The sequence below is a fragment of the Pelophylax lessonae genome (genome assembly GCF_965119305.1).
Source record: "Pelophylax lessonae genome assembly, chromosome: 4".
Classification (NCBI taxonomy): domain Eukaryota; kingdom Metazoa; phylum Chordata; class Amphibia; order Anura; family Ranidae; genus Pelophylax; species Pelophylax lessonae.
Genome location: NC_138771.1, coordinates 15,853,347 through 15,869,821, shown reverse-complemented (window position 1 = coordinate 15,869,821; position 16,475 = coordinate 15,853,347). Strand labels below are relative to the sequence as shown.

General features: G+C 49.9%; 1 protein-coding gene and 1 long non-coding RNA gene across 2 annotated transcripts in view; one reads left to right on the top strand and one right to left on the bottom strand.

Moving 5' to 3' along the window:
• The window catches only part of LOC309552212, a 603,675-nt gene that overhangs the window by 408,217 nt on the left and 178,983 nt on the right, over nucleotides 1-16,475 (bottom strand). The window lies entirely within an intron of this gene.
• Nucleotides 1-16,475, top strand: part of MAP2K5 (mitogen-activated protein kinase kinase 5) — a 308,258-nt gene that overhangs the window by 225,711 nt on the left and 66,072 nt on the right. The window lies entirely within an intron of this gene.

Below are 16,475 nucleotides of genomic sequence, written 5' to 3'. Positions count from 1 at the left end.
CCCAATCTTTGCTGTACCCAAAATCCTTAAATACCATCCCCCCTCCTCACTGTATACTCCCATTCCTCAAATACCTCCCCCCCTCCTCCTCCCTGTACCGCAAATCCTTCAATACCATCCCCCTCCACCTCGTACCCCCAAATCCTCCTATACCATCCCCTTCCCTCTTCCTCCCTGTACCCTAATACCATCCCCCTACCTGTACTCTAAATCATCTAATACCATCCTCCTCCTCATCCCTGTACCCCAAATCCTCCAATACCATCCCCCTTCCCTCTTTCTCCCGGTACCCCAATACCATCCCCCTACCTGTATTCCAAATTATGCAATACCACCCCCCTGCTCCTTGCACCCCAAAATACTCCAATACCATCCCTCTCCCTCCCTGTACTCCAATACCATTCCCCTACCTTGTACTCCAAATCATCCTATACCATCCACCTCCTTCTTGCACCCCACATACTCCAATACCATCCCTCTCCCTCTTCCTCTCTGTACCCCAATACCATCCCCCTACCTGCACTCCAAATCATCCAATACCATCCCCCCTCCTCCTCGCACCCCAAATTCTCCAATACCATCCCCCTTCCCTCTTTCTCCCGGTACCCCAATACCATCCCCCTACCTGTATTCCAAATTATCCAATACCACCCCCCTGCTCCTTGCACCCCCAAATACTCAAATACCATCCCTCTTCCTCCCTGTAACCCAAATCCTCCAATACCACCCCTCCCTCTTTCTCCCAATACCATCCCCCTACCTGTACTCCAAGTCATCCAATACCACCCCCCCCCTCCTCCTTGCAACCCAAATACTCCAATACCATTCCTCTTCCTCCCTGTACCCCAAATCCTCCAATACCACCCCCTCGCTCTTTATCCCGTACCCCAATACCATCCCCCTACCTGTACTCCAAGTCATCCAATACCATCCCCCCTCCTCCTTGCATCCTAAATACTCCAATACTATTCCTCTCCCTCTTCCTCCCTGTACCCCAATATTATCCCCCTACCTGTACTCCAAATCATCCAATACCGTCCCCCTCCTCGCACCCCAAATACTTCAATACTATTCATCTTCCTCCCTGCACCCCAATATTATCCCACTACCTGTACTCCAAATCATGCAATACTATCCTCCTCCTCATCCCTGTACCCCCAAATCCTCCAATACCACCCCTCCCTCTTCCTCCCTGTACCCCAATTCCATCCCCCTACCTGTACTTCAGATCATCCAATATCATCCCCCTCCTTCTTGCACCCCAAACACTCCAATACTATCCCTCTTCCTCTCTGTACCCCAATACCATCCCCCTACCTGAACTCCAAATCATCCAATACCATCCCCCCTCCTCCTCGCACCCCAAATACTCTAATACCATCCCTCTCCCTCTTCCTCCATGTACCCCAATACTATCCCCCTACCTGTACTCTAAATCATCCAGTACCATCCTCCTCCTCATCCCTGTACCCCAAATCCTCCAATACCATGCACAGCTGCCCTAGATTTTGAGCTTTTACTGTCCCCTAGAATAAAGGAGCTGTTAACCCTTGCAGTGTGATGTCAGTCAGAGAATTTTCAGATTACCCGGAGTTGGGCTGTTGGACATCTTTTTGACACCGATTTGTCTGTTATGTGTTTTTCCATGTAGGCAGACAAAAAAGTATCACTCTAATCACTGATATCAGCCAACATGACATATAACGAACTGGTGCAGATTGTATAAAACAGTTTGTCAGGCTACAATATGCCACCGAAACATGGCAAACAATCACACACAGGACGTTGTCTCACTGTGACCAAAACAAAACCAGGTAATTTAGGATGGCTTCAGCTCTACTCTTCACCCATAGAAGGGGTCCCTCAGATGTGCTTTGCCTCAACAGTTAGGCCCACTAGGTGGGGAAATGCGTCTGAAGAATCTCTACTGTGCGTAGAGAGCAGAGGCGATTCATCTTTTTTTTTATGCGGGGGGAACAGGGAGGAGGTGGGGGGTGGTATTTGGGGTACAGGGAGGCGGCTTAGGGGGACGGTATTGGGGGATTCGGGGTTCAGGGGGAAGGAGAAGGTTGCTGGTTGTGGTGGAGGAGGTGAGGGATTATGTTGGAGGATTTGCAGGGAGGAGGTGGGGGATGGTATTGGAGGATTTGGAACACAGGGAGGAGGAGGGGGTTGATATTAAAGGATTTGGGGGTACAGGTCCGAGCAGAAGTGGGATTGTATTGGAGGATTTGGGGTACAGGTCAGAGCAGAAGTGGGATTGTATTGGAGGATTTGGGGTACAGGTCAGAGCAGAAGTGGGATTGTATTGGAGGATTTGGGGTACAGGTCAGAGCAGAAGTGGGATTGTTTAGGAGGATTTGAGGTACAGAGAGGAGGTGGGGGATTATACTGGAGGATTTGGGGTTCAGGGAGGAGGTGGGGGATGGTATTCAATGATTTGGGGTACAGGGAGGAGCAGAAGTAGAATGGTATTGGAGGATTTGGGGTATAGGGAGGAGGATGGTGATGGCATTGGAGAATTCGGGATACAGGAAGGAGATGGGGGTGGTATTGGAGGATTTGGAGTACAGAGAAGAGGAGGGGGATGGGATGGAGGATTTGGGGTACAGGGAGGGAGAGAGGGATGGTATAAGGTGATTTGGGGTACAGTAAGGGAGAGGGGCTGAAGCAGGGGAGGACTGGACCAGGGGCAGGGGGGCAAATGCCTACTGGGCCACTCTGATGCCCTATAAAAAGGCTGCACTGCTTCTGCCACAGACATGCCTAAATGATTCCTGGTGAAGAGAAATAAAAAGACTGACACTGACCTACTGAGTGCGGGATGAAGACAAGGAAAGAGCGCAGGCCTCCCCCTCAACATGTATGGTGTAAACTGTGTCTGAACAGAGGCCGGTTCCATGCACCACCTGAGACTCTCCTCCCCTGGCAAGCCCCAACCAAGTTGCCTCAGCTCCCCCCACCCGCCCACTGCTGACCAGGTTAGGAATCCGGATTCAGCCGGTGAGTAGAGAGTACCTGGAGCAGGACTTCAGCTTGGAGTGGAGGTCAGGAGGAGGACGGGAAGAGGGAGAGTGGGGCTGAGTCGCTGCACCATGGGCCTCTGGTTTCTACTTGCCCCCTGGGCTGAAAGTTGCCAGTCAGCCCCTGTGCTGAAGCCATCTTCCATTGCCTGGTTTTGTTTGGGTCGCAGTGAGTTGGCATCCTGTACTGTAGCAGATACGTTTTACTGTAGCAGATGCGTTTTACTGTAGCAGATGCGTTTTTCCATATTTTCTATCCAAAGACTAGTTAATTAATCACCAGTTCCCACAACTTATTGTGTGTTTAATCAGTCAGGATCTTGGATCACTAAGTTTTGAAGTTGTCCACTTAATTACACTGACAGAAAAAGAGCGCAGTATGGCCCCACAACATCCCCATGATGCACTAAGCAAAGTGCAATCAGCCACTTATAGGCCGGGGGACTGGATGACACTCGCTGACCTGCCTAGGTGTTGATTTTTTGGTGCAGTTTAGGTGCACAATTAGCTGGAAGCACCTCTGGCTGTGAATTAATAGTTGCTTGCAGGATATCCCCCCCCCCCTCCTCCTCTCGTCACCAGTGCTGAGAGCGCAGTGGCTGCCTTGAGGAGGTCTATCCATCACTCACTGACCAGAACTTCCATAATTAGTGTATGTTATGGCCCTGTGCTCCAGCAATTCAGAGGCTGCAGTTTCGAGCCACAGCCAAACTTTGCTGGAGTAAAACTCGGAGATGATTTATCCAGCCGCTGCGCAGGGAACGCGGAGCGAGGGGGGCTGCAGGACGTCTGAAGTGTAAGCGAAGGTTCACTCAGGCCCGACTGGGACCTTCATGCATCAAATTCAGGCAGCCAATGCACACACAGCTTGTGTAAGAGCCACAAGATAAATAAGGCAATTACAGCAGAAGCGTTGGGTTACGGAGCGAGCGGGAGGAAGTCTGGGTCCAGCAGAACAGGCAGAAGGGGAGCGAGGCTTTTAAATAAAGAACAGAGCAGTTTGGATGCACATAGCACAGCTTATCTATATGCCTAAAGTATAACTGAAGGTAAAACTTTTTTAGTTTTGGATAGAGTGGAGAAGGATTAGAACCCCTATCAGTTTTTATTGCTGTCTGTGCGCCTGTTAGGGAGATTCTCTCTATTTGTCCTGTTTATCATTATTATTGAAAGTAAAATAAAATCCCAAATTATGGGTTGTCCCTGGAAAAGTAATAAAGGGGAAATCTTCCATTGGGGACACTAGAATTGAAAAAGAAAACACTCGCGCCACAAAATAAAATGAAAGTTGGGAGAGGAAATTGCTGCTAATAGACCATATGAATAAATCGCAAAAAATGCAAATAGCAGCGCTAAATCCTCAAGAGTGTTATAGCCGGTTCACACTACCGCGACCAGAAAGTCGCCGCATGAAGGAGCGACTTTTTAGTGTGACTTTTGAAGAGACTTTGAAGAGACTTAAATGATAGGCTACAACAAAACAAAAACAAAAAAAAGAGCAATGATTCTGGGGGGAAAAAAAAAAAACAATATTTCTCTTACGTCCTCCGACAGTCGCCGCCATCTTCATATTCGTCACAATGGGGTATTAGACTTTGCTCCGTAGGAGTAGCTAGGCAACAGAATATGTCAATATTAAAGCTTTTAACATATCCCCACCCCAGGGGGTGGTCCCTCAGTCTATACCCTCCTGCTTCCTGTTTCATACTTCAGTTTCAATGTCTAGCTTGTCAGGAGTAGCTGGATGTCTCTGTGCTGGGACATTTTGTCTCAGCCTTTCTCTATTCTTTTTTGATTTTTGTTTGAGTGTTTTCTCTCTCTTTACTTAGCTGTTATTTTTGTCAGCGTTAGTTAGTTCTTCTGATGAAGAGGATCATGCGGGCTGGGTCTCGAGCTGATCCCCCTGGTCGCAGGTTGTGGGTCAGTGGCTTCCCAGCCTGCCTTCGAGCGTTCAGCCAGGTAACGCTCCTGGCGCATTGAACGACCCATCCCTGTTCGGTGCAGGGATGATTGGTGAGGTGGCTACCTCACTGGACGCTGTGCGGTTTCTCAACCCCATTTTTGTTGCGTCCTGGATGCAACTCTCCCTGTCACATGTGCAGTGGCTTGTTCGCCTGTGCGGGTTCCCCACGCCATCTAGGAGGTAAGTGTATCTGTGTGGGGACCTGTCTGTCTGGGGGGTGTCAGTCTGGGACTGTGTTACCCTGCCTGTCTTCACACTGTTAAGTTCCCTATCTCTCTGGCTGCATGCTGTGGGCTGCGAGGAGGGGGGGATGTGCTGCACTATCTGTGTCAGACTGTGAATGTGTGAACGGCTGTGTGCTGTGGGGCATGTTTATATCATGTTTGGGGCACATTACAGCGACCGCTGCGGCAGTCCGCCATGTTTTAATACATTGGTGTGTTTTCTCCACTTCACTGAGGTGGAGGAGCAGCGTTTTCGGCGCCAAACGGCGCCATTTTGGCAGCGCTCACTCCGGCCGCATGGTCTCACTGCGGGCGGCCATTTTCTTGTAGCCTTCCATAGGCTTTCATAGAGCGCCCTGTGTTGCATAGCTTCCTTTCCCTGGGCGCACCGATCGAGGCGGCAGCAGCAGCGGTGGTCTTTACAGGTTTTTACCTCCCTGTCCCTATTTCCTTGCCTGAGTTGAGTTTTTTCTCCCTGTGGGGGTCAAACTTGTGCTAGTGTGTGTGTGCGGTGGGCAGCGCTCGCCGCGCTTGTTTAAGGGGCTGTTAACCCTTTATTCTCCGGCATGGTATTGGGGCAATGGATTCTCAGGAAAGCAAATTTCCTACCACTTTGGTGGGTGACCGGGGGACTGCTTCGGTTGTGGCTAACATTGCTGCTCAGGTGAAAATGCTTGTGGCTGCTCGATCCACAAAACGGCCCAGAGTTTCAATCTCCTCTGATTCAGAGGGTGATGGTGATGGGGCTGCTATAGCTGGGGTCTCCTTATCGGGGTCCCGTTCCTCCCTGGATCTTGGGGGTCCGAGGTGGAGGCTGAGGTAGAAGGGGTGGATAATTCTCCCCCTGGCTCGCCTGAAGAGCTTGCACTCATGGATGAATTGATTGCTTTTATCAAGCAAACACTGCGTTTGCAGGATGAACCATGTCCTCCTGCTGCCCTGGCAGCTTATGGGTCGCAGAGAAGACGCATTACATCGCAGGTCTTTCCTTGCACTGATGTTTTTCTGCGCGCTGTTAAGGAACAATGGCGCAATATACACGAGCCCTTTGCTGTACCAAGTATCCTTTCACGCCCGCTACTGGTGAGCGGTGGTGTGTGCCACCTCCGGTGGATCACGCGGTCGCGATTTTGAATAAGTCCACTGCGATTCCTGCAGAGGACACCCTGGTGTTCCGGGATGCTACGGACAGGAGGCTGGAGTCTCTTGCCCGTCATACTTACTCTATTACGGGTTCTATGCTAAAGGCTCTATTTGCTTCGCTTATGACAGCACAGGCTGTCGCGAATTGGACGCAGGTACTCAGGCGCGTCCTGGTGGCTGATTCAGCCTCACCGGCGACATTGAATATATTGGATCAAATCCATCAGGGTGTCATGTATTTGTGTAATGCGGACTTGGATATAGTACCATTGGCTGCACGTGTTCACAGTGTGGCGGTATTGTCTCGCCGCCTGGTTTGGTTGCAGTGTTGGTCTGTGGACCAATCTTCGCGCAAGACCTTAGCCAATCTGTCCTATGATGGATCTCGCTTTTTTTGGAGAATCCTTGGATACACTGATAAAGGGGATCACGGGTGGTAAGAGCACGCTCTTGCCCCAATCCCGCAAGGCTAAGGTTGCTCATGGTAAGAAGCATGCTTCTTTTAGGCCCACTCGGGGGTCCTTTCGTGCCTTTCGGACGCACTATAAGGGCAAGCCGTTCAAAGGTCAAGGCTCTCAAAAGAAGCCGTGGTCAGGTTACCAGAAGTCCAGCCAGTCCGGACCCGCTGCCCATAGCAATGCGGCCTGCAGGGGCGCCCTCACCCAGTTCTGGGGTGGGGGGACGCTTGCTCGGTTTTTCTTCAACCCCGGTTGGCCCGTGTTCGGGACAGGTGGGTTCAGGAAATCGTTCGTTCTGGCTACAAGATCGAGTTTTCTCTCTCGGCCGGAGAGCAGATTTTTTCCCTCAGGAGGTTCCGGTGCCTCATCGGGACAGATTTCGGGGGTTTCTCTTCCAATCTGTTCACGGTGCCCAGGAAGGAGGGCAGGGTACGTCCAATTCTGGACTTACAGGCTCTGACCCGCTTTGTGCGGGTTCGCTAGTTCCGCATTGAATCCCTGCGGTCGGTGGTGGCTGCCCTGGTTCCGGGAGAATTCATGGCTTCCATCGACTTGTAGGATGCGTGCCTTCACATCCCGTTTTTCGAGGGTCACCAGAGGTACCTTCGATTCGCCATTGCGGAGGATCACTACCAATTCGTGGCGTTACCTTTTGGTCTCGCTTCGGCTCCACGGTTTTTCGCCAAGGTGCTTGCACCGGTTTCTGGTTTGTTGAGAGCCCAGGGCATCCCTGTCCTGGGGTATCTGGAACATATTCTGGTTCGGTCTGCGACCAGCCAGGGTCTGGAGGAGGACCTATCCATCACGATGCTGACTCTACAGGAGTTTGGTTGGACGATGATTTTCCATAGTCGACGCTGTGTCCGTCGATTCGTCTTCCCTACCTGGGAATGATTCTGGACTCGGTCCGGGCGAAGATCTTCCTACCAGACGACAAACTCAGGACTCTTCAGGAAGAAGTCAGGTCCCTTAGGGACGTTCCGTGCTCGTCACTCCGGACGCGCTTGAGATGTCTGGGATTGATGGTCTCGGCTTTCGAGGCGATTCCCTTCGCCCAGTTTCACACGCGGGGTCTCCAAGCGGAGATCCTGTCCAGGTGGGACGGGCGACCGCAATCTCTGGATCTCCAGATTTCATTGGGCCATCGCACCAGAAGGGATGTTCTGTGGTGGCTCCAGTCCCCGGCGGTGTCGGGGGGCAAGTCTTTTCGTCCTCTCTCATGGACGGTGGTCACCTCGGATGCCAGCCTGTCGGGCTGGGGTGGTGTTCTGGGCGTTCTGTCCGCCCAGGGAACTTGGTCGGAGGAGGTTTCCTCCCTTCCGATCAACATTCTGGAATTGCGTGCGGTGAATCTCTGCCTTCACAGTTGGCCGAAAGGGCTGCAGGGCTGTCTGGTTCGGGTGCAGACGGACGATGCCACGGCGGTGGCTTACGTCAATCGCCAAGGGGGCACCAAGAGAGCCCGAGCGGCTCGGGAAGTGGCTGACATTCTGTCTTGGGCCGAGACACGCGTCCCGGCGATATCGGCGGTTCACATTCCGGGGGTGGAGAACTGGCAGGCGGATTATCTGAAGCCGACAGTCCCCGGACCAGGGGGAATGGTCCTTCCACCCGGATGTCTTCCAGATGTGGTGCGCGAAGTGGGGTCTTCCGGAGGTAGACCTGTTCGCGTCTCGTCTAAACAGCAAGGTGAAAAGGCTTCGTGGCAAGGCCGCGCGATCCTCGGGCAGACGCGTCAGACGCGTTGGTAGCTCCGTGGCATCAGTACCGACTGCTGTATGCGTTTTCACCGTTTCAATGGCTGTCCAGGTTCCTTCGCAGGTTGAACTCGGAACCAGAACACAGTGTTTTTTGTGACACCGGACTGGCCTCGCCGGTCCTGGTACGCAGACCTCGTGCATTTGGCGGTCGACGCCACGTCTGCCTCTTCGAGAAGATCTCCGGTCTCCAGGGCGGATATTCCATCCTGCTTTACAGTCGCTGGCTTTGTCGGCCTGGCTGTTGTGACCGAGGCCCTGAGGGATAGGGGTCTCTCCCCTGAGGTCATTCACACTTTGATCGACGCGAGGAAATTTTCCTCGGGGAAGGTCTATTACCGTACTTGGAAGGCCTATTTTGCCTGGTGTGAGTCCAGGGGGTTTTCACCTCGCCCGTAATCGGTGTCTAGGGTGTTGTCCTTCCTTCGAAAGGGTGTTGCCAGCGTTTGGCGCTGGCTACGATCAAGGGTCAGGTGTCTGCGATGGCCGTTATCTTTCAACGTCCTATGGCATCTAACTCCTTGGTTGGCATTTTTGTTCAGGGGCATCTGGTCCCTCCTAGGAGGGTGCCTCTGCCTCCTTGGGACTGGAATCTTGTTCTGTCCGTGTTACACCATGGTCCTTTTGAACGGATCAGGTAGATCTCGTTGTCCATGAAGGTCAACTTTTTTGGTGGCGATCACTTCGGCTCGCAGTGTGTCGGAGCTGGCAGCTTGTCCTGCAAGTCTCCGTATCTGGTCCTTCACTTAGATAAGGTGGTCTTGCGACCTAACCCTTCTTTTTTTTCCGAAGAGGGTTTCGGAATTTCACCTCAATGAGGACATTGTCTTGCCTTCGCCTTGCGCGAAGTCTAAATATCCGAAGGAGGTGGAGTTGCACTCCTTGGATGTTGTTCGGGCGATTAGGGTTTACCTAAAATCGTCTGAATCGTTTCGCAAGTCGGATTTTTTGTTTGTCCTTCCGGGGGTCCTCGGAAGGGCGTAGCGGCGTCGGCTTCTGCCATCGCCAATTGGTTCCGACAGGCCATTGAACAGGCCTATGCTTTGCAGGGAAAAGTTTCCCCTATGCCTGTGAAGGCGCACTCTGCCAGATCTCTGAGTACATCTTGGGCCTGTCGTCATGGGGCTTCTGTGGCCCAGGTGTGTAGGGCGGCGATTTGGTCGACCGTGCACACCTTCACTCTATTCTACAGAGTGGAGTTTCAAGCATCGGCAGATGCTTCTTTTGGCCGCAAGGTTCTTAGTGCGGCGGTTCCTTAGGGTCCCTTGTTTTGGACCTTTGGGCTGTTTGGGATTTCTTTTTATCCCTGGGTTTTTGTTTTTTTCCTGGGTTATTGCTCCCGTTGAGCAAGTTTTTTCTCATGTTGCCCAGCTGGTTTCCTTCCTTTGGTAAGGTTACTTTCTTTGATGTGGAGACTGCGTTGCCTTTAGGCGCGGCTGCGTTTCCCTCCCCTCATGTTTGCACTGCTTTGGGACGTCCCCATTGTGACGAATATGAAGATGGCGGCGACTGTCGGAGGATGTAAGAGAAAACTGAATTTTTGTAAAATCTTACCTGTAAAATTCCTTTCTCTGAGTCCTCCGACAGTCGCCGCCCCCGCCCCTCTTTTGGGGTTTAGGTACTCTACTGCTATTCCACTGAAACTGAAGTATGAAACAGGAAGCAGGAGGGTATAGACTGAGGGGACCACCCCCTGGGGTGGGGATATGTTAAAAGCTTTAATATTGACATATTCTGTTGCCTAGCTACTCCTACGGAGCAAAGTCTAATACCCCATTGTGACGAATATGAAGATGGCGGCGATTGTCGGAGGACTCAGAGAAAGGAATTAACAGGTAAGATTTTACAAAAATTCATTTTTTTCACTTTCTACTATATAACATTCCCCAAAAATAATTTTGAAATCACATTTTTTTTATAATTTTAGGCCAATTTGTATTCTGCTACATATTTTTGGTAAAAAAAAAATCCCAATAAGTGCATTTTGGTTGGTTTTGCGCAAAAATTATCGCGTCTACAAACTAGGGGAAAGATTTATGTAATTTTTATGTATTTATTTTTTACTAGTAATGGCGGCAATCTGCGATTTTTAGCGGGACTGCAACATTGCGGTGGACAGATCGAACCCCTAACTGACATTTTTGCCACTTTTGGGGGGACCAGTGACATTACTACAGTAATCAGTGCTAAATATATGCACTGTTACTGTAATAATGACACTGGCAGGGAAGGATTTAACCCAGGGGCGATCGAAGGGTTAAATGTGAGACTAGGGGGTGTTTTCTAACTGTGAGGGGGATGGGCTTATGGAATCAACACAGGGACTAAATAGGAGGAACACAGGAGCCCTGTGATGATAACTGACAGAACAACGGTCAGCTGTGTTTACAATGGCAGACCACCGTTCTGTCTTCCCAGGGAGTGATTGTGGGTGTCGGGCGGCAATCACGGCCGCCGGCCCCGCAGATCAGCTTCCCCTGTTACGAATTTCGGTGCGTGCGTGCCCCATATGCTCGCTCCCGAAGAGAGATGTATGGGTATGGCGATTGGCGCAGTCAAGCCAGCCTGCCGCAGGCGGTCGGCGAGTGGTTAAAAACGTTTTCTTTTGGCTTAGTTTTTTTTTCTTCTGCACACACAGTTGTAGACTTTCTAAATTGTTTAGATACTAGGACAGTCGTGCAAAAGTGGAGGTCATATTCTTAAAATAGAAGGCCTCAAGTATGGCCCCCGACATCAAAGGGCCCCATGTACTATTCTGTGACTGTAAGCTGTCAGAGACTGCATACAGGTGGCAGGAGACGGTATGAGACGGGGGGGGGGGGGGGGGGTGCACATTGCATGAGCGCATTACAAATCAAAGCTTCCACATTTGTTCTCCCTCTCGTCCCCTTACAAATGACATGAAAAAGGGGAACTAATCTGTCTCATTCAAAATTAATTAATTTTAATCGTTATGCTGCTTGCATTAGTGAATCCATAGGAAGGTATATTATATTTACTTTATACTAGTGATAGACCGATATTGTTTTTTCATTGCCTATATCGATACTGATATTTTGGTTATCGCATATCTGTATTTTTTCGTACATTTAAAAAAATATATATTTTTTTATTTTTTTTTACTTCACGGGTACTCTTGTGGAGGGATCTGGGGGTCTAAAAGACCCCAAACCCCTCCTCTGCACTTAAAAGCATTCAACATGCCAAGTTTGGCTGTTTTGATTGCTGTCATTTTTTTTAATCTGGCGCCGAGTACCTGGAAGTGACGTCATGACATCACTTCCGGGTTTTTGCATGGAGACCCGATCAGAGCCGAATGCGGCTGTGCAGGTAGGAAGCCCGGGTCTCCTGGTGGAAGCCGCGGAAGGCGCCAGGAGGGGGTGTGGGAACGTCCCCTCCCGCTCCTTGTAATGACAGCTGAGCGACTTCTCAGCCGCATCGGTTGTCATTACAAGACATTCGACCGTTGGCTATGGACGCCGGTACCGGGGTGATGCCTCTAGCTGCTGGCATCACTCCGGTACAGCACTTTCCCGAATTATTGGCAATATCGGTCACCTCCGGGGCCAATTCCGATATATCGGGGGAAAGTGCATATCGGCTTTGCCGATAATCGGTTGATCCCTACTTTATACGTTTTTCTTCTTTTCAAACAATTTTATTGAAGCCAAAATAAACAGGGTACAGCAAAATGCCAGTATAAAGGAAAAATACATACCATATCAAAACAAGTCACAGTGGAAATACTAAGGAAGAACATAACAATCATGTAATAAGTAACAGTTTGAGTTGAAAGAGAGGGTGGTCCTGGTACCTTGCTGAACGTGCCCAGATATCGAGCAAAAGGTATAGGAGTGGTCCAGGACACAACCCTTGCCGGTAGACATGAGTAAAACTAGGGAAGGAAATCTAGCCACAGTAAAAGAGCAAAACTAGCTCAGGAGTGCCAGAGGCAACTTGGAGGGAGGAGGGGGCAAGGAGGAAACCGGGGGAAACAGGAGGGGTCGAGGTATAGAGATGGTAGCAGTGGAAGTAGTAGGTGCCCGGAGAGAGTCCCGAGCCACCAGTGGGGGCCCATGTGGGTACACGGGGAGGTGGGGGCCCATGTGGGTACACGGGGAGGTGGGGGCCCATGTGGGTACACGGGGAGGGAGAGTAAATGCATTTGGTCAAGTGAGTACAAGGTTATACATTTTTCTTACATTTCTTAAGTTGCTCCCTGGTTTCTGCCCTAGGCAAAATGTAATCATACATCCCAGGAGTCTTCAGGAGGGGAGGGTGGGCTTTCTCAGCTAGGCACACCCTCTTGCCTGCATGACTGAGCTAAGGGCAGGTGGATTCCTGGTAGTAAATGCTACATCAATCATTTGCCCTTACTCAAGATGGCCACAGCTATAAATACTAGGGGCTGTTTTTTCAAAGTGATTTCTTAAAGTGGAGTTCCACCCTAATTTTATACTTACCTCCATCTTCTCGCTCCGGGTCACCTGAAAAAGAAATGGATAATCGCATATTTTTTTTTTTTTTACTTACCTCGTAGCGAAGAAAATATATTTACCTTACTTCCTTCTTCCTCCTTCCTCGGCCGCGGCCCGTCGTCACTTCCTGGCTCTGCAATGATTCCTGGGAGCTGAACGTCATCGCTCCCAGGAATCATTGCGCCTGCACCGGCCCCGACGTCAGTTCCGGGGGCGCGCGCGTCATTCCCTTCTAAACAGCTTCTGGGCATGCCCAGAAGCTGTGGAGGGATGACGCGCGTGCCCCGGAAGTGACGGCGGGGCCGGCGCAGGGCATCGTGGGACCGAAGAAGGCGGAAGAGGACGCAGAAGAGGACGCGCTGGCTTCAAGCTGCCCACATCTGAGATGGCAGCGCTGGACAAGACGTTTTCAAGGTAAGTATTTGTCCTAACAGGTAAGTGCAACCCGGGACAGATCAGAGGCTATCCATTGTGGAATGCACTAGCCCTGACTGTCCCGGGGGTATTTAAAAAAAAAAAAAATTCCAGGGTGGAACTCCGCTTTAAGTTGCTCCCTGGTTTCTGCCCTAGGCAAAATGTAATCATACATCCCAGGAGTCTTCAGGAGGGGAGGGTGGGCTTTCTCAGCTAGGCACACCCTCTTGCCTGCATGACTGAGCTAAGGGCAGGTGGATTCCTGGTAGTAAATGCTACATCAATCATTTGCCCTTACTCAAGATGGCCACAGCTAGAAATACTAGGGGGTGTTTTTTCAAAGTGATTTCTTAACAAAATAAAGTATGGAGACATGGGTGGGTGGGGGGTAGCGGGGGGGATGAGTTTGCTTTGAGCATTAAAAATTAATCAAAAAGCGTTTTCAGTTTTTGGTGCTCAGATACAATGAAGTTCTGTTTTAATCCACATTGATTTTTTCTTTGAGCAAATAGTAAGAGTATGTGTGAAATCAACCAAGCAGTTCATCTGCTAGAACCCAGTCTAAGGTATATTTTTCATCCTCTGGCCTGAGTAGGCACTTGGGAAAATACCAGCTACAATCATGACCGGTAACAGTTGAACTATGTGCCAATCTGGGCAATGGTGCCAATGTGTACACATTCAGTAACGGGTACTGTGAACACAGAGAAGAAAGTTCTATTAAAAGAGGGTAGAACTGAAAGGGAATCGTCCCAGAGAAGAGATGGACTGGTGGATGGAGAAGTTCAAACAGTCTCTGGCCAACACTGTAATGAGGGGGTGAGGCAGCCTCTATGGTGGGCTGGGGAACCCAACCACTGTAGCAACAAGAGGGGGTTGGGGGGAGAGAGAGGCACCAGAATCGCCAGTAGTGCTGTAATGTTTATTAACCACTTAAGCCCCGGAAGATTTTACCCCCTTCCTGACCAGGGGGTTTTTTGAGATTTTTTTACTGCGTGACTTTAACGGACAATTGCGCGGTCGTGCGACGCTGTACCTAAACGAATTTGACGTCCTTTTTTTCCCACAAACAGAGCTTTCTTTTGGTGGTATTTGATCACCTGTGCAATTTTTACTTTTTGCGCTATAAACAAAAAAAGCGTAAATTTTGCAAAAATAACAATATTTTTCACATTTTTTTATATGAAATTCCCCCCAAAAAAATGTAAAAGTCAAAATTTTTTAACATTTTTGGCCAATTTTTTTTCTGCTACATATGTTTGGTAAATAAAATCGCAAAAAGCGTATTTTGATTGGTTTGCGCAAAAGTTATTGCGTTTACTAACTAAGGGAAAGATTTCTGTCATTTTTGGTGTTTTTTTTTTTTTAATGCGTAATGGCGGCGATCTGCCATTACTGCAGTAATCAGTGCTATACATATGCTCTGTTACTGCAAAATGACACTGGCAGTGAAGGAGTTAACTTTATTGGGGAGGGAGGGGTTAAGTGTGTCCCTAGGGGCGTGCTTTTTACTGTGATTGGCTGTGGCTACTAGTGTAGGAACAGTGATCAACTGTTCTACATAGTAGAACCGTCTGATCACTGTTTCTACACAGGGGAGAATGACAGGCGGCTTGTTTACATCAGCCGCCTGACTTTCTCCCTCTGTACCGACGATCGGCGAGTGACCGGCGGACATCGGGTCCGCCGGTCACACGCACTTACTTCCCTGTGAACGAGCCGCGCTATTGGCTCACAAGGAAGTGACAGGCGAGTGACGTACCGGTACGCCACTCTGCCTGGCCGGGGCTGACCGCCGCAGTATATAGTCGTGCGGCGGTCGGCAACCGGTTAAGTAAGGAACTAATATAAGACATAGGGTAAAGCACTCACAAAATATCCAGAATGACAGGCATGTAAGGTGTACAACTGAGTCCACTCTAGGAATCCAGGTCTGTGGTGTGGTCACCATTATTATATTATACAGGATTTATATAGCGCCGACAGTTTGCGCAGCGCTTTACAATATGAGGGAAGACAATGCAGTTACAATAAAATTCAATACAGGAGGATTTAGAGGGCCCTGCTCATTAGAGCTTACAATCTAGAAGGGGGGTCAAGTGAAGCAAAAGGCAATAACCGTGGGGGATGGGTTGATAGAGAAAATGGAGGTAGAGTTGTCAGGTGTGGGTAGGATAGGCTTCTCTGAAGAGAAGGGTTTTCAGAGATCGTCTAAAAGCTAATAGAGTAGGAGATAATCGGACAGATAAGGGTAAGGAGTTCCATAGGATTGGTGAGGCTCTGGTAAAGTCCTGGAGGCGAGCATGGGAGGAGGTGATGAGGGAGCTAGAGAGCAGGAGGTCTTGAGAGGAACGAAGAGAGCGATTCGGTTGGTGTTTTGAGACTAGGCTAGTGATGTAGCTGGGGGCTAAGTTGTGGATTGCGTTGTAAGATGAAGCCATGAAGCAGGATCCTCCATGGATGGAGATGTAGAGAACCAGGAAGATGCCAGGGATTCCCCCCGATGATGGGAGCTGTCTGGAAGCAATGTGGTCTGGAAATTAGCTGGTCAGTAGGAAGTGAGCTGGTTAATAGGAACGCGTTTCAGAGGCAGGGCCATGCCTCCTTCGTCAGTGTCCTTTATCAGATTTTAAATGTGTGAATTGTTTCTATATTAACTGAAAATTGTCACATTACTGGACTTTTCTGTCCCTTTGACTCAGGGTTTCTCATCCAGGGTTCCATGGAACCCTAGGGTTCCTCCAGAGGTTGCTGGAGGTTCTTTGATTTGTGGCTAATTGACATCCCATTTGTTCCAGGGCCAACACCAGTGGCATAACACCATTGATCGTTTTAGCTACTTGAAAGGGGGGCCTTCTTCCCATTGATTCCTGATCAATTGGTTTTAGCAGGGGTCCCCCGAGTCCAGGGTTCCTCAGCCAGGGTTTCATGGAACCCTAGAGGTCCTCCAGAGTTTGCTAGGGATTGCTTGAGCAATTTCTGCCTCTCAGATAAGTTCCCACTGACACCATTGCT